General features: G+C 41.0%; 1 protein-coding gene across 1 annotated transcript in view; it reads left to right on the top strand.

Moving 5' to 3' along the window:
• Positions 1-18,967, top strand: part of LOC126568277 (armadillo segment polarity protein) — a 369,973-nt gene that overhangs the window by 117,865 nt on the left and 233,141 nt on the right. The gene's annotated exons all lie outside the window — the stretch shown is intronic.

Genomic DNA, 18,967 nt, shown 5'->3' with positions numbered 1-18,967 from the left:
CAACTTAGTGATGATATGGTGCACCAAATATGGTGTGTGTGTGTGTGTGTGTGCAGGTATGCAACGGTTGAGCGGTTATGATAAACTCGTAATCTAGCAGAAATGGGACTTTACCACGTCCTGCATTTTCTTTTTCACTTTTTTTATATTCTAATTTAAAACGCTGCTGCGTTTAAATTAAATACCAATAAATTAGATACCTAACGCGCAAAAAAAAAAGTTTTTGCGCGTTAGGAGTGGTATTTTAAAGACATAGCATCATCGTGTTGGGTAATAGTGGTCGCGTTTAAAAACAAAACAAAAATGCTTGTCTATGAAACTTTCTCCATTTTTTCGGGATCCCGTAAAATCGGGGAAAGGCAATACTATGAGACTGGTTGTAGCTTCTCTATTACGTTAATATGTTTAGCGTTTCGTCCACTTTCAACACTATCCAAACCACTATAAAATAAAAGTTCGTGCGCATATATGCCTTTTGCTAATTGACCTATAATGCACGGTTGGCGATGGTTTTGGTTAGTAGTTAGACCCCGACGACATCTAAATTGTGTTTTGATTTCATTCACTGATCTCTTTTGTTTTTTTTGTTCCTTTTTTTAATACGTAATTGTGACCTATGATTCGTAATGAACGCCTTTTTCAAGCAAAGCGACGGGCAAAGCAAGTCCCCAAAACAGAAGCAATTGTGAACAAAATACTCGATATTTAAAATTTTTCTAGTTTTTTTTTACGGTTGTCCGGTTTGTTTGATACCATCTTAGTAGGAACGATTTCGAATACTTTAATAACTTGTTCGGTAATATCTAGGAATATACATATACAGTGACGGACAATCATATACGACCCACTTTTATGTGGTTTTATTTAATTGTCCGTCCCTGTGTAAAGGATAGATTAATTTAATCATTCTTGAATGATTTTGAGAGGAATCGGTACTGATTAGCAGTGCTAATGTAAATAGTAGTGCGAGAAAGACAGATTAATATATTCATTATATTCAAATTTTGTGACACACTCGGTACGGCGCGTGTATCGCGGTTTAAGATTTTTGAGGTTTAGCAGCAGCTGCTAGGCGACACAGCAAACACTGTGACATTTGTTCATCACTCACTCTACACTACATTTTACTGATCCGATCATAGTAGCTCGGTTAATCTTCTTATTATTAGATTGCATCGGTTTTGTCCAACCGTTATTTGGAGGGGGAAGGGTACCTGCGCATCAAATTTTACTTTTCCGTAAGCAAAGCTATCGGATAAATGGAAATGCAGCAGTACTACCTATTACAATTGACACTTCCTCAACAGACACACACATACACAAACACACATACAAATATGAATATGATAATAGTTATAGATAGTTTTATTTGCGTTGATAGACGATTGTGAACCAGGGAATGATACATTTACCGTAGTACCATTGCAGTTGATTTAGGGAACGACGGTTACTAAGACGATAATTAGTGCTATTATTATTATTTTTTAATTTATTTTGTGTATGACGGCTTGCGTCGTATTGTCATTAGTATTGTTATTTTTATTGGTAATGTAAATACGAATCTATTCAGTCATTTGTGAATTTTTTGTATTATGCTAGACAGAATTAGCATAATTCTGTCCCCCTTCCCGTCATCCCTCTCCTCCGCCTATACTCTATAACCTTCCAGAATATTTTAAATTGTTTGCAACTTGTTGTAAGAATGCTCTAGTGTGAACAGGTGTGCTTGCGTGTGAATGAGTTTGATGTCAATTAACTAATTACCCGCACAGCCTTATCGCTTGAAACAGTCACCCAATAATCTCAATCGCAACCCTTCGACTTATCCTTTTCCCGTTCCATTTTCGCTATTCAAACATAAGCTGGGCTAATGCTCTGTTACAAAAATATATACATTATAAAACACACACACACTCACAGTACACACACACGGCTATTGAAACATTATGTGATGCAACGTTTGTATTTGTTAACACAGGAATAACGAAAATACGTATTTTTAGCATAAGCTAAAGTGTTACACACGATAATTTATTATCATCATCTTAGTTTAGAGCGTACAAACCCCTACGCCCCCCCCCCCCCCCCCAACATTAGTTTATATCGTGGTTTTGGACTCTCGGTTGTATTTGTAATTCATAAGAAACAGAAGCGGGGGAAGGGATAGGATCAAGTGAACAGCATTTGCAACTATGATAATATGGTATTTTTTTTGGCAAATCTTTACCCATAAAGATATACACACACCCATGACAGTAAGGACGAGCATTATCTGGATAAGTTAAATTTGTTTAAAGAAATCGCGCATCGTCGCAATCGATCGAATCGATTGAAGAACCAGCGTTAAAAACACATATTGTTAAAATAATGCTATTTATTTCCACTATTACTCACGCAATACAGCAACAACGTTAATGACGTTACGAAATTGGAATTTAATACTGGGACTACTGTTCTTTGGGATTAGATAAAAATTAAGTTGAACGACGAATTTATTGGACCCATGATAGGCAAAACAACGACACGCGTTATAATCTCGCAAAGCAAACAAATTTCTTGCGTATCTTTAATGATCCAAAATTTGTCTCTTTTTATTATTTTTGGTACGAAAAACTATAAAACAAAAAGGGAAACGAAAAGGTTTAAAAAATAAAACTATTGTGATGTGCAATATATTACAAATCCTTCAAGCCGGTGACGGAGAGACGGGGGATTTGAATAAAAAAATAGATTCTCTCTATTAGATAATTGGTAGTAAATTTTGAATTTAGCCCAAATTTGAATTGTGAACGCTGTGCGTAATATATATATACCAAGTTCAGTTAGAAAGCAGCAAAGGAAAAAAGCTAAAACCATTGTTTTTTTTTGTAAAGGTTGTGCGCAGTTTTTTTCTTCAACTTTGAACTTAAGTATTTGTAGCACATAGGGTAGCGTTTTGTATAGACACACACGACGATCAGTTCTAAGTTGCTGTTGTTTGGAATTAAGTTTTTTTACCCCGATTGGTTTCGTTTTGTTATCTAGCAGAAGCTATATTGTATGACAGTTTTTCGAGACAAAATAGTGAACCAAAGGAAAATAATTTGCCGTACCAAAAGTATACCGTATGTTTATGCTTAGTAATTAAACAAAACAAAACAAAAAACTGCAAACCATATAAAAAAGGCGGTTCTGTATGTACAAAACGCTACTAGTACATATGTGTGAGTTGGTTTGGATTTTGTGTGATGAGAAAAAAAAGGAAACCCCAAAAAGAAGTGGTAAAGAGGTATAGAAATTTGTTGGTCATCTGTTTGTTTAGCCAAAAGGGGAATAAGAAGAATAGTTCGAATATTTGGAAAACAAAAACTATATAAAATTTACACCAAAAACACACACACACAACATGCACACAGACCAGACACATTAGGCATATTAGGATAGAATGGAGAATTTTTTTTGCTTTTTGTCGATACGCAAATATTAGTCGATGGCGAGGCGGGTAAGCAGGCGAAGATATTGCGCGATAATAATTGCATCCCAGTGTGTGTACCCCCAGGAATTGTATTGCAATAACGTAAGCAATAAGTAAAATGATGCTCAAATTGTGTTTTTTTTTTGTGTGGCTGATTTGGATTTGTTAAATGTATATCCCGGTTAGTTACTGTTATATGGCTACGGTTCAGTCTGGTTGATTTGCTAGCAAAAGAAAACATAAAAGACACTCTCACCGGGCGAGGGAGTGAAAGCAACAACAGCCAACAAAAAAGCTGGAGAAAGTGTATTGGCTTTAAACAAAGCAAACAACAAAAAATAAAAGTGATCAGAAAATTGTTACTTTCTCTAAACGGTTGCGCGACAGTGAAAAAGTAATATGGAAAAGGATTGTGAACGCATGGTTGTGTGTACTTGTAGAGTTAACCGCGTTGAGTTGGAAAAGTAAATTGGAACCGATAGAGAGAAATAGTAAAATTAATGATTTCAATTTACATACAAAAGCATACAAATGTATAAGGTCTTTTTTTATTTGAGTGTACCGTATACGTTTTTTTCAGTTAGATAATTTGGGTCTCTAAGAACAGACTGATAGTATGTTATTTGAATCTAACGACAAGCGAAAAATACTCCATATCCCTTCTAGTGAAACAGTTTCATAGTATTAGTTATCCACGCAATAATTGCTACCCCTTAGAAGGAAGATGGCCGAAACCAGGAAAACGATTTAGCAAAAAAGGGGGCCTGCGCGCCACCCTTTAGATTCACGTATGGTGGTGAGGGGGGATTGCTACAATTTATTTGTCAAGTATTATTCCTATAACAAAAAAAAACAACAATAACAAAAACCATAACAGAAAAGCAATGTTCGCAAAACTGTGTGTCCTCTATCTTCCGTGTAAAAAAAAAAGTAAAAGCGTGTGAAAACCGTGGGATAATCCGCGCAAAGTGAGAAAAAGGTAAAGAAGAAGAGCAGCAAAAGCGGAACAAAAGGGCAATAGCGCCTCAGGTTACAATATTAGCATCCCAGAGAGAGAGAGAGAGAGAGAGAGAGAGAGAGAGAGAGAGAGAGAGAGAACAATATCAGTGCCGTTTTACAGTGAACACCATCTATGTGCATCTTAAATAGATTTGTAAGAGTATCTCAGTCAAACTCCCCTCATATGAGCACACACACACACACACACACACATACACACACACACACACACATACACACACAACCAAAGCATACGAACAAAATAAAACAAAAAATGCAACGAACTATCATTTGGTGGTGTCCGCAGTTCAGTGATAATAAGAGGAAAACAGAAAATAAAGAGGAGGAGGAGGAGGAGGAGGAAAAAAAACACTACAATAAAGCAAGTAATAAGGCCCGAGAATCGGATGTAAATATTGGAAGGATTGATGAGAAAAAAACCAAGATAAAAAATAAGAAAACAGTTAAAGCGCATCCCCGCAGCAGTGGTGTACCAAATATATTCTCAATGCAAAATAGGAAACAAAATGTGGGTGGGTAGTAAGGGGTACTGGGGGGTAAAAGTAAAGCAAAACAAAAAAAGGAACATTTTTCCCTCATCACGTGCAAATAATACGCCCCAACCTAACCGTGTCCGTTATAGAGTTTTGGGATGCTATTTTTTTGAGTTAGGTTTCTCTCTTTTCTGTTGGAATTTTTTGCCAACGGTTGACAAGGCGGATGCTTTTAATCATAATCTCAACTCCCAGTATACAAAAGGAAGAAAAGAAGTCGTAGCTTTTATTTAATATCAATACACCATTCTACTATTAATACTGCTACTACTAATATTACTACTAGTCCTACAAAACAGGTCGCACACTACACACCGCTACTACTACTACTACTACTACTACTACTACTACTATTACTAATACTGCAATAGTCTTTTAACCGTGGTTCCGTGCTTCGATCGTGGTGTACCAAGGCCAGATCAAGTTAGCAGAAAAGAATTTAAATTTTTTGATTTCGTTTAGGTGTTTTTTGTTTTCATGAAGCAATTTCGTTTTTTGATTCACCAAACTAGGAGAATACCACCATATACAAATACGCGTACTGATCAAACGGTTCAGATGTAAATGCAAAGTATGTTTTGCAGGGTTTTATGCTTTAGTTTTGACTAGCTGCACATGTTTTGATTTTTATTTTTTGGCAGACCGCAACAAACTACAGATTTTTGACCGAGAGCATGACATTTTATCGGCACATGGCATATATGCCGCCGGTGTTTTGGGGAAGAAGAATCTCGGATTTATAATCGCGAACGAGAACAGAACAACTTGAACGCTGGATGTTCGGACAAATATCTTTCTTTTATCTGACGGTCCAAGCAGTCTGAAGTTGCCAGATGAGAATCTTCCTCACTGGGACGTTGGGAACATCCGAGGCCTTACATTTGGTAGGTAGGGACTCTCGATGCTCATGGGCGAAGCAAGTTCGGCCAGGCGACTTTGGATGTTTAGAAGGAATATCCCTTACAGGCGGCATGTTGCAGGTTTTTGATTCCTTACCTTGGGTAGGGGGACACTTAAACCTCTAGAAAGAATAGAACGCAAGGTTGCACCTTCTCTCTAGACGGTTCTCTAGAAGGCTTCCTGGACCGCTTTATTTACACCCAATTTTTACAATAGTTTTTACTCGTTTTTTTTTTGCAACCAAACATTGTTCTTTTTGTTATTGCATTTTGTACAAAAATATTTACGTACGCACAAAATGTGTCGCGGTGCGATCGATTGCTGAGTCTGATGAGATCGATCATTCGTCGTTTGATCTATCTGCTTTCTATGGTTCGATATGCGATATGCGCTTCCTGCACATCTGACTAGGAATCGAATATCAGTTGCGTTAAAAAAATGTATGCAGTTAGTGAAAAAATAAATCGTAAAACCGTGGATGATGAGTTATAAAGTGGGTGTTTTGTACTTTCTCTCCAGCCCAGTGGGGTGTGCTCTTGCTGTGGCAAAGCAATATCTTTATCGTGTTTGAAAGTTAGCAAGCGAGTTTGATCATGTGATTGTGCCATTTCCATTCGGTTTTTTTTCTCGTTCGATAGCTCGTTAATCCATACCATGCTCTTTGGATACATTTGGGTTGCATTTGGGTTGATACAATCTTCTCTTTTGTTTTTTTTCTCTATTTCGTCTGTGTATAAGGACGTTTCTATATAGATTTAATTAGTAGAATTTTAACGCGAAACAGTAAGAAAGCAAAAGAAGAAGAAGAAAAAAAGACAAAACAAACTCTTTCTTCCCTTCAATCGATATTAATACCAGTTTTTTCTCATTATTACGAAGAAGTATGCTGCTGATAGGAAACTTGCATATATATATTATATACACAATAAAATATATGTACATTTTTCACTCACACTTGCTCACGATCAACCAACCACGCAAACAAAAAACAAAAGGAAAATCTAATACGTACGGTATGCGCATTTTCTTCACCATATCTCTCTTTCCCTCGATCTCTCTCTCACACCCCATAACATAATAACCTCGCCTTCAATAATCCTCCCTTCGGCAAAGTGAAACCCTGCCCGTTGTCTCCGTACGTGTGTGTGTGTCCGGGTATCCCAATTTTACGCAGTACTTGTATACGAAAGATCAGCAAAACAGCAAGTTCTCACTACCTAAAACGGCACGCGCACACGCGGCACAACGGCCGCCAGGTACATGTGGTTCACTTAAACGCTACAGCATACAAATATTACTCCATTACCTTTCTCGTAACTCGTAACACAACGATTAAAGCGAATCAGCAGTTAGTTTGGAATCCGAATTATTAAACCAAGACGAAGAAGAAGAAGCAGCAGCTAACATAACAGACACACACACATACATACACACTCATCGATCAATTTTGCGAACAACTACAACTCCGTTGGACGACCCTTGGGCCAGCTTGGGCCACGGATAACTTGTACTAACAGAAAAAACAATTTGATCAAACAAGCTTTTTAAAAAAAAGTCAATTCTCACAATTGTAAAATGGTTATGAAATAAAATATAGCAACGTTTCTGAGAAAATTACCTGCCCCGCTGGTTGTGTTGCTTTTCATTGTGCTTCGGGTAAGTTTTCCTTTTATTTTATTATTTTCCCCTAATTAAGTTGCCTTCTTTTGGTGGAGTGGAGATTGGGGCTTTTTGATCCCTTTTAATCTTCCATTTGTTACCTCGTAGCCTGGTATGCTCTTGTGTTACTCGAGGTCAAATTTTGCTGCATCGAAATTTCCTCCTTATGGGAAAATTTCTTCCACAAACTGTCGAAATTTCGGATTCAAGTAACAGGGGAGCAGGAAAATCTGGAGGTAGCATTTGCCGGATTTTCGACCGATCCTGCGGCAAAATTTCTTTCAAAAACCGACCAAATTTCGGATTCAAGTAACAGGGGAGCAGGAAAATCTGGAGGTAGCATTTGCCGGATTTTTCGACCGATCCTGCGGCAAAATTTCTTCGAAAAACTGACCAAATTTCGGATTCAAGTAACAGGGGAGCAGGAAAATCTGGAGGTAACATTTGCCGGATTTTTCGACCGATCCTGCGGCAAAATTTCTTTCAAAAACCGACCAAATTTCGGATTCAAGTAACAGGGGAGCAGGAAAATCTGGAGGTAGCATTTGCCGGATTTTTCGACCGATCCTGCGGCAAAATTTCTTTCAAAAACCGACCAAATTTCGGATTCAAGTAACAGGGGAGCAGGAAAATCTGGAGGTAGCATTTGCCGGATTTTTCGACCGATCCTGCGGCAAAATTTCTTCGAAAAACCGACCAAATTTCGGATTCAAGTAACAGGGGAGCAGGAAAATCTGGAGGTAGCATTTGCCGGATTTTTCGACTGGTCCTGCGGTAAAATTTCTTCGAAAAACCGACCAAATTTCGGATTCAAGTAACAGGGGAGCAGGAAAATCTGGAGGTAGCATTTGCCGGATTTTTCGACCGATCCTGCGGCAAAATTTCTTCGAAAAACCGACCAAATTTCGGATTCAAGTAACAGGGGAGCAGGAAAATCTGGAGGTAGCATTTGCCGGATTTTTCGACCGATCCTGCGGCAAAATTTCTTCGAAAAACCGACCAAATTTCGGATTCAAGTAACAGGGGAGCAGGAAAATCTGGAGGTAGCATTTGCCGGATTTTTCGACCGATCCTGCGGCAAAATTTCTTCGAAAAACCGACCAAATTTCGGATTTAAGTAACAGGGGAGCAGGAAAATCTGGAGGTAGCATTTGCCGGATTTTTCGACCGATCCTGCGGCAAAATTTCTTTCAAAAACCGACCAAATTTCGGATTCAAGTAACAGGGGAGCAGGAAAATCTGTAGGTAGCATTTGCCGGATTTTTCGACCGATCCTGCGGCAAAAATTCTTCGAAAAACCGACCAAATTTCGGATTCAAGTAACAGGGGAGCAGGAAAATCTGGAGGTAGCATTTGCCGGATTTTTCGACCGTTCCTGCGGCAAAATTTCTTCGAAAAACCGACCAAATTTCGGATTCAAGTAACAGGGGAGCAGGAAAATCTGGAGGTAGAATTTGCCGGATTTTTCGACCGATCCTGCGGCAAAATTTCTTCGAAAAACCGACCAAATTTCGGATTCAAGTAACAGGGGAGCAGGAAAATCTGGAGGTAGCATTTGCCGGATTTTTCGACCGATCCTGCGGCAAAATTTCTTCGAAAAACCGACCAAATTTCGGATTCAAGTAACAGGGGAGCAGGAAAATCTGGAGGTAGCATTTGCCGGATTTTTCGACCGATCCTGCGGCAAAATTTCTTCGAAAAACCGACCAAATTTCGGATTCAAGTAACAGGGGAGCAGGAAAATCTGGAGGTAGAATTTGCCGGATTTTTCGACCGTTCCTGCGGCAAAATTTCTTCGAAAAACCGACCAAATTTCGGATTCAAGTAACAGGGGAGCAGGAAAATCTGGAGGTAGCATTTGCCGGATTTTTCGACCGATCCTGCGGCAAAATTTCTTTCAAAAACCGACCAAATTTCGGATTCAAGTAACAGGGGAGCAGGAAAATCTGGAGGTAGCATTTGCCGGATTTTTCGACCGATCCTGCGGCAAAATTTCTTCGAAAAACCGACCAAATTTCGGATTCAAGTAACAGGGGAGCAGGAAAATCTGGAGGTAGAATTTGCCGGATTTTTCGACCGATCCTGCGGCAAAATTTCTTCGAAAAACCGACCAAATTTCGGATTCAAGTAACAGGGGAGCAGGAAAATCTGGAGGTAGCATTTGCCGGATTTTTCGACCGATCCTGCGGCAAAATTTCTTTCAAAAACCGACCTAATTTCGGATTCAAGTAACAGGGGAGCAGGAAAATCTGGAGGTAGCATTTGCCGGATTTTTCGACCGATCCTGCGGCAAAATTTCTTTCAAAAACCGACCAAATTTCGGATTCAAGTAACAGGGGAGCAGGAAAATCTGGAGGTAGCATTTGCCGGATTTTTCGACCGATCCTGCGGCAAAATTTCTTCGAAAAACCGACCAAATTTCGGATTCAAGTAACAGGGGAGCAGGAAAATCTGGAGGTAGAATTTGCCGGATTTTTCGACCGATCCTGCGGCAAAATTTCTTCGAAAAACCGACCAAATTTCGGATTCAAGTAACAGGGGAGCAGGAAAATCTGGAGGTAGAATTTGCCGGATTTTTCGACCGATCCTGCGGCAAAATTTCTTCGAAAAACCGACCAAATTTCGGATTCAAGTAACAGGGGAGCAGGAAAATCTGGAGGTAGCATTTGCCGGATTTTTCGACCGATCCTGCGGCAAAATTTCTTCGAAAAACCGACCAAATTTCGGATTCAAGTAACAGGGGAGCAGGAAAATCTGGAGGTAGCATTTGCCGGATTTTTCGACCGATCCTGCGGCAAAATTTCTTTCAAAAACCGACCAAATTTCGGATTCAAGTAACAGGGGAGCAGGAAAATCTGGAGGTAGCATTTGCCGGATTTTTCGACCGATCCTGCGGCAAAATTTCTTCGAAAAACCGACCAAATTTCGGATTCAAGTAACAGGGGAGCAGGAAAATCTGGAGGTAGAATTTGCCGGATTTTTCGACCGATCCTGCGGCAAAATTTCTTCGAAAAACCGACCATATTTCGGATTCAAGTAACAGGGGAGCAGGAAAATCTGGAGGTAGCATTTGCCGGATTTTTCGACCGATCCTGCGGCAAAATTTCTTTCAAAAACCGACCAAATTTCGGATTCAAGTAACAGGCGAGCAGGAAAATCTGGAGGTAGCATTTGCCGGATTTTTCGACCGATCCTGCGGCAAAATTTCTTTCAAAAACCGACCAAATTTCGGATTCAAGTAACAGGGGAGCAGGAAAATCTGGAGGTAGCATTTGCCGGATTTTTCGACCGATCCTGCGGCAAAATTTCTTGGAAAAACCGACCAAATTTCGGATTCAAGTAACAGGGGAGCAGGAAAATCTGGAGGTAGCATTTGCCGGATTTTTCGACCGTTCCTGCGGCAAAATTTCTTCGAAAAACCGACCAAATTTCGGATTCAAGTAACAGGGGAGCAGGAAAATCTGGAGGTAGAATTTGCCGGATTTTTCGACCGATCCTGCGGCAAAATTTCTTCGAAAAACCGACCAAATTTCGGATTCAAGTAACAGGGGAGCAGGAAAATCTGGAGGTAGCATTTGCCGGATTTTTCGACCGATCCTGCGGCAAAATTTCTTTCAAAAACCGACCAAATTTCGGATTCAAGTAACAGGGGAGCAGGAAAATCTGGAGGTAGCATTTGCCGGATTTTTCGACCGATCCTGCGGCAAAATTTCTTCGAAAAACCGACCAAATTTCGGATTCAAGTAACAGGGGAGCAGGAAAATCTGGAGGTAGAATTTGCCGGATTTTTCGACCGATCCTGCGGCAAAATTTCTTCGAAAAACCGACCAAATTTCGGATTCAAGTAACAGGGGAGCAGGAAAATCTGGAGGTAGCATTTGCCGGATTTTTCGACCGATCCTGCGGCAAAATTTCTTTCAAAAACCGACCAAATTTCGGATTCAAGTAACAGGGGAGCAGGAAAATCTGGTGGTAGCATTTGCCGGATTTTTCGACCGATCCTGCGGCAAAATTTCTTCGAAAAACCGACCAAATTTCGGATTCAAGTAACAGGGGAGCAGGAAAATCTGGAGGTAGAATTTGCCGGATTTTTCGACCGATCCTGCGGCAAAATTTCTTCGAAAAACCGACCAAATTTCGGATTCAAGTAACATGGGAGCAGGAAAATCTGGAGGTAGAATTTGCCGGATTTTTCGACCGATCCTGCGGCAAAATTTCTTTCAAAAACCGACCTAATTTCGGATTCAAGTAACAGGGGAGCAGGAAAATCTGGAGGTAGAATTTGCCGGATTTTTCGACCGATCCTGCGGCAAAATTTCTTCGAAAAACCGACCAAATTTCGGATTCAAGTAACAGGGGAGCAGGAAAATCTGGAGGTAGCATTTGCCGGATTTTTCGACCGATCCTGCGGCAAAATTTCTTTCAAAAACCGACCAAATTTCGGATTCAAGTAACAGGGGAGCAGGAAAATCTGGAGGTAGCATTTGCCGGATTTTTCGACCGATCCTGCGGCAAAATTTCTTTCAAAAACCGACCTAATTTCGGATTCAAGTAACAGGGGAGCAGGAAAATCTGGAGGTAGCATTTGCCGGATTTTTCGACCGATCCTGCGGCAAAATTTCTTCGAAAAACCGACCAAATTTCGGATTCAAGTAACAGGGGAGCAGGAAAATCTGGAGGTAGAATTTGCCGGATTTTTCGACCGATCCTGCGGCAAAATTTCTTTCAAAAACCGACCTAATTTCGGATTCAAGTAACAGGGGAGCAGGAAAATCTGGAGGTAGCATTTGCCGGATTTTTCGACCGATCCTGCGGCAAAATTTCTTCGAAAAACCGACCAAATTTCGGATTCAAGTAACAGGGGAGCAGGAAAATCTGGAGGTAGAATTTGCCGGATTTTTCGACCGATCCTGCGGCAAAATTTCTTCGAAAAACCGACCAAATTTCGGATTCAAGTAACAGGGGAGCAGGAAAATCTGGAGGTAGAATTTGCCGGATTTTTCGACCGATCCTGCGGCAAAATTTCTTCGAAAAACCGACCAAATTTCGGATTCAAGTAACAGGGGAGCAGGAAAATCTGGAGGTAGAATTTGCCGGATTTTTCGACCGATCCTGCGGCAAAATTTCTTTCAAAAACCGACCTAATTTCGGATTCAAGTAACAGGGGAGCAGGAAAATCTGGAGGTAGCATTTGCCGGATTTTTCGACCGATCCTGCGGCAAAATTTCTTCGAAAAACCGACCAAATTTCGGATTCAAGTAACAGGGGAGCAGGAAAATCTGGAGGTAGCATTTGCCGGATTTTTCGACCGATCCTGCGGCAAAATTTCTTCGAAAAACCGACCAAATTTCGGATTCAAGTAACAGGGGAGCAGGAAAATCTGGAGGTAGCATTTGACGGATTTTTCGACCGATCCTGCGGCAAAATTTCTTTCAAAAACCGACCAAATTTCGGATTCAAGTAACAGGGGAGCAGGAAAATCTGGAGGTAGCATTTGCCGGATTTTTCGACCGATCCTGCGGCAAAATTTCTTCGAAAAACCGACCAAATTTCGGATTCAAGTAACAGGGGAGCAGGAAAATCTGGAGGTAGAATTTGCCGGATTTTTCGACCGATCCTGCGGCAAAATTTCTTTCAAAAACCGACCTAATTTCGGATTCAAGTAACAGGGGAGCAGGAAAATCTGGAGGTAGAATTTGCCGGATTTTTCGACCGATCCTGCGGCAAAATTTCTTCGAAAAACCGACCAAATTTCGGATTCAAGTAACAGGGGAGCAGGAAAATCTGGAGGTAGCATTTGCCGGATTTTTCGACCGATCCTGCGGCAAAATTTCTTTCAAAAACCGACCAAATTTCGGATTCAAGTAACAGGGGAGCAGGAAAATCTGGAGGTAGCATTTGCCGGATTTTTCGACCGATCCTGCGGCAAAATTTCTTCGAAAAACCGACCAAATTTCGGATTCAAGTAACAGGGGAGCAGGAAAATCTGGAGGTAGAATTTGCCGGATTTTTCGACCGATCCTGCGGCAAAATTTCTTCGAAAAACCGACCAAATTTCGGATTCAAGTAACAGGGGAGCAGGAAAATCTGGAGGTAGAATTTGCCGGATTTTTCGACCGATCCTGCGGCAAAATTTCTTCGAAAAACCGACCAAATTTCGGATTCAAGTAACAGGGGAGCAGGAAAATCTGGAGGTAGCATTTGCCGGATTTTTCGACCGATCCTGCGGCAAAATTTCTTTCAAAAACCGACCAAATTTCGGATTCAAGTAACAGGGGAGCAGGAAAATCTGGAGGTAGCATTTGCCGGATTTTTCGACCGATCCTGCGGCAAAATTTCTTCGAAAAACCGACCAAATTCCGGATTCAAGTAACAAGGGAGCAGGAAAATCTGGAGGTAGCATTTGCCGGATTTTTCGACTGGTCCTGCGGCAAAATTTCTTCGAAAAACCGACCAAATTTCGGATTCAAGTAACAGGGGAGCAGGAAAATCTGGAGGTATCATTTGCCGGATTTTTCGATCGATCCTGCGGCAAAATTTCTTCGAAAAACCGACCAAATTTCGGATTCAAGTAACAAGGGAGCAGGAAAATCTGGAGGTAGCATTTGCCGGTTTTTTCGATCGATCCTGCGGCAAAATTTCTTTCAAAAACCGACCAAATTTTGGATTCAAGTAACAGGGGAGCAGGAAAATCTGGAGGTAGAATTTGCCGGATTTTTCGACTGGTCCTGCGGCAAAATTTCTTCGAAAAACCGACCAAATTTCGGATTCAAGTAACAGGGGAGCAGGAAAATCTGGAGGTAGCATTTGCCGGATTTTTCGACCGATCCTGCGGCAAAATTTCTTTCAAAAACCGACCAAATTTCGGATTCAAGTAACAGGGGAGCAGGAAAATCTGGAGCTAGAATTTGCCGGATTTTTCGACCGATCCTGCGGCAAAATTTCTTCGAAAAACCGACCAAATTTCGGATTCAAGTAACAGGGGAGCAGGAAAATCTGGAGGTAGCATTTGCCGGATTTTTCGACCGATCCTGCGGCAAAATTTCTTTCAAAAACCGACCAAATTTCGGATTCAAGTAACAGGGGAGCAGGAAAATCTGGAGGTAGCATTTGCCGGATTTTTCGACCGATCCTGCGGCAAAATTTCTTCGAAAAACCGACCAAATTTCGGATTCAAGTAACAGGGGAGCAGGAAAATCTGGAGGTAGAATTTGCCGGATTTTTCGACCGATCCTGCGGCAAAATTTCTTCGAAAAACCGACCAAATTTCGGATTCAAGTAACAGGGGAGCAGGAAAATCTGGAGGTAGCATTTGCCGGATTTTTCGACCGATCCTGCGGCAAAATTTCTTTCAAAAACCGACCAAATTTCGGATTCAAGTAACAGGGGAGCAGGAAAATCTGGAGGTAGCATTTGCCGGATTTTTCGACCGATCCTGCGGCAAAATTTCTTCGAAAAACCGACCAAATTTCGGATTCAAGTAACAGGGGAGCAGGAAAATCTGGAGGTAGAATTTGCCGGATTTTTCGACCGATCCTGCGGCAAAATTTCTTCGAAAAACCGACCAAATTTCGGATTCAAGTAACAGGGGAGCAGGAAAATCTGGAGGTAGCATTTGCCGGATTTTTCGACCGATCCTGCGGCAAAATTTCTTTCAAAAACCGACCAAATTTCGGATTCAAGTAACAGGGGAGCAGGAAAATCTGGAGGTAGCATTTGCCGGATTTTTCGACTGGTCCTGTGCCAAAATTTCTTCGAAAAACCGACCAAATTTCGGATTCAAGTAACAGGGGAGCAGGAAAATCTGGAGGTAGCATTTGCCGGATTTTTCGACCGATCCTGCGGCAAAATTTCTTCGAAAAACCGACCAAATTTCGGATTCAAGTAACAGGGGAGCAGGAAAATCTGGAGGTAGCATTTGCCGGATTTTTCGACCGATCCTGCGGCAAAATTTCTTCGAAAAACCGACCAAATTTCGGATTCAAGTAACAGGGGAGCAGGAAAATCTGGAGGTAGCATTTGCCGGATTTTTCGACTGGTCCTGCGGCAAAATTTCTTCGAAAAACCGACCAAATTTCGGATTCAAGTAACAGGGGAGCAGGAAAATCTGGAGGTAGCATTTGCCGGATTTTTCGACCGATCCTGCGGCAAAATTTCTTCGAAAAACCGACCAAATTTCGGATTCAAGTAACAGGGGAGCAGGAAAATCTGGAGGTATCATTTGCCGGATTTTTCGATCGATCCTGCGGCAAAATTTCTTCGAAAAACTGACCAAATTTCGGATTCAAGTAACAGGGGAGCAGGAAAATCTGGAGGTAGCATTTGCCGGATTTTTCGACCGATCCTGCGGCAAAATTTCTTCGAAAAACCGACCAAATTTCGGATTCAAGTAACAGGGGAGCAGGAAAATCTGGAGGTATCATTTGCCGGATTTTTCGATCGATCCTGCGGCAAAATTTCTTCGAAAAACTGACCAAATTTCGGATTCAAGTAACAGGGGAGCAGGAAAATCTGGAGGTAGCATTTGCCGGATTTTTCAACCGATCCTGCGGCAAAATTTCTTTCAAAAACCGACCAAATTTCGGATTCAAGTAACAGGGGAGCAGGAAAATCTGGTGGTAGCATTTGCCGGATTTTTCAACCGATCCTGCGGCAAAATTTCTTTCAAAAACCGACCAAATTTCGGATTCAAGTAACAGGGGAGCAGGAAAATCTGGAGGTAGCATTTGCCGGATTTTTCGACCGATCCTGCGGCAAAATTTCTTTCAAAAACCGACCAAATTTCGGATTCAAGTAACAGGGGAGCAGGAAAATCTGGAGGTAGCATTTGCCGGATTTTTCGACCGATCCTGCGGCAAAATTTCTTCGAAAAACCGACCAAATTTCGGATTCAAGTAACAGGGGAGCAGGAAAATCTGGAGGTATCATTTGCCGGATTTTTCGATCGATCCTGCGGCAAAATTTCTTCGAAAAACTGACCAAATTTCGGATTCAAGTAACAGGGGAGCAGGAAAATCTGGAGGTAGCATTTGCCGGATTTTTCGACCGATCCTGCGGCAAAATTTCTTCGAAAAACTGACCAAATTTCGGATTCAAGTAACAGGGGAGCAGGAAAATCTGGAGGTATCATTTGCCGGATTTTTCGATCGATCCTGCGGCAAAATTTCTTCGAAAAACTGACCAAATTTCGGATTCAAGTAACAGGGGAGCAGGAAAATCTGGAGGTAGCATTTGCCGGATTTTTCGACCGATCCTGCGGCAAAATTTCTTTCAAAAACCGACCAAATTTCGGATTCAAGTAACAGGGGAGCAGGAAAATCTGGTGGTAGCATTTGCCGGATTTTTCAACCGATCCTGCGGCAAAATTTCTTTCAAAAACCGACCAAATTTCGGATTCAAGTAACAGGGGAGCAGGAAAATCTGGAGGTAGCATTTGCCGGATTTTTCGACCGATCCTGCGGCAAAATTTCTTTCAAAAACCGACCAAATTTCGGATTCAAGTAACAGGGGAGCAGGAAAATCTGGAGGTAGCATTTGCCGGATTTTTCGACCGATCCTGCGGCAAAATTTCTTCGAAAAACCGACCAAATTTCGGATTCAAGTCACAAGAGAGCAGGAATTTGTCATCAAGAAGTAAACAAATTATTTAGAAATGCACCTGTTAGTTTGTTGCGAATCATTATGGTAAATATTCGAATATTTTATTGATTCTGAACTCATTCTCTTCCACTTTAACCACGCCAGCATAAACGTGTCATCTGCTCGTGTAGTTCGTCACTCTCGCTATCTTCTTCTTTGCGTTTAGTTGAATCATATCAATATGTGGCTGTTAGAAGAGTGGCGATCTGGATTTTGTAAATGCAGCGTAAAAGGACTGAGTGTTTTGTACATATCCGGAAAAACGACACTTGAACTTGATTGAACGATGCCAGTGCATATGCCACTTTGATACAGCATGGGCGTAAAAATTGTGGTTTTGTTCTTTAAAATGAGTACATTTTCCATGAAATGTCGAATTAGGGTGCGAAAAAGAGTAAAAGACACGAATTAAAGCGTGTTTAGTTTTCTTTAAGCGAAAGATAGACATGTACAGAGCACGAGAGCACGAGAGAGAGAGAGAGAGAGAGAGAGAGAGAGAAAGAGAGAGAGAGGCCTGAGAACGTAGTCCATCTCCATTATTAACTTTACTATCAAACAAGAAATAAAAATTGTAATTTTAATTTATTCATCAAAACGAAGAAAAGCAATCTTTCAGTTGCAAACTGAGAATGAGTTAATACGAAAACAAACCAAAAAAAAAACCTAACCGAAATATTTATCAAAACTAAAGCAAATAAAAAGATTCCATTCTGTATCAGCTGCTGGTTTCATATGGCAAAATAGAGCGAACTAGAAATATTACGGAGTTACGAAGTTACAGAGTACGGAGCAAAATTTCGCTCCTCAGTATTAGCACCCTGAAATCGCTCCTTTGCTCTCAGCGATCCGTGCGCGGGAATTACTGCAAGCGCACCGCACACTTTAGGGAGCAAAAGCGTTACGCTTCGCTCGCTCAAAAGGGCTGCGCTGAGCCCCACACTAAATACACTTACACGCTGGTGTTTGTTGTTTTGAATGCAATTGCCCGACTGTCTCTCAATCACTGTTTGTTCCCATCGCAAAAATATGATACTTCGAACTCGTGCTGGTTTGCTACTTGCTTTTATCACACGCCTATTTGGACCCTCTTTAGGAACACCCTTCTTTTAATCCTAGTGTTGTAGTTGTTCTATAAGTTTACCAACAGCATATCCATGTACCAAAGTGTGCGCTCTAGTCCTGGCGGATAAGGTAGTTCAATTACCTTGTGCTTGCTCTCTAAATAGGATCGAGCGAGCGGCCATCCTTACCGTGTATCCGTCCAAACGTTCCGGAAGCTAAAGAGTTTACAAAAAGGCCCACAAGTTGCTCGCAACGCACTCGCATGCACACTTGTATGTAAGTGCACAGTGGATTGTGCCGCATGGCTGATTTGGACATATTTAAGATATTTATTTATTCTTTTTTCGTTAATTAAACGATTTAAAAATAAAAAATGCCCCACTGTACAGTGATTTAAATTACAATATGGACAGACTGGTTTAAATGACTAAGTAAGTTAGTGAAACTTATGCATAAATTAATCTAATACTTAAGCTAGCTTTTGTGGCACCAAACAATGTTTTTTAATAACTTTCCTCATTTTAATAAAGATTTATACAAATAATATTTTCTATGTCCAACGCATAATGGTCAAAATCTACCGTGAACTTCCATACAAGCTTGCATGATATCCCGTGCAACTTGTGTTAAACCATTTTCACTCTTTAGCCACCCTGTTTCCTTCCTTTTTGTGTCGCTGATTATACTACAGCCACGCGCA

Source organism: Anopheles maculipalpis, chromosome X (assembly GCF_943734695.1).
Source record: "Anopheles maculipalpis chromosome X, idAnoMacuDA_375_x, whole genome shotgun sequence".
Taxonomy (NCBI): Eukaryota; Metazoa; Arthropoda; class Insecta; order Diptera; family Culicidae; genus Anopheles; species Anopheles maculipalpis.
This window is presented reverse-complemented; position numbering and strand designations above follow the sequence as displayed.